Raw genomic sequence first — 254 nt, forward strand, 5'->3', positions numbered from 1 at the left:
TCGCCCGGGGTGCCAAACAGGCTAGGACCGCCACTGGCCCTGACAAGCTCAGCTGAAGCTCTTCTTCTCAGTTTCTCTGGCAGACATTCATAAATGTCTCTGAGCTTCACCAAAGGCTGATGGCTGGGTTTTGGCGCCCTCTCATGTCAGAAGCTCAGAATGCATGACTAAAGCTGTGACTGGCTGGGAATAGTTAGTCGGAGATTAAATAAATCATGAAGCTCTGGCAAGCAGCTGATGTCACACTCTGCTGG

This window comes from Astatotilapia calliptera, chromosome 15, assembly GCF_964374335.1.
Source record: "Astatotilapia calliptera chromosome 15, fAstCal68.1, whole genome shotgun sequence".
Classification (NCBI taxonomy): domain Eukaryota; kingdom Metazoa; phylum Chordata; class Actinopteri; order Cichliformes; family Cichlidae; genus Astatotilapia; species Astatotilapia calliptera.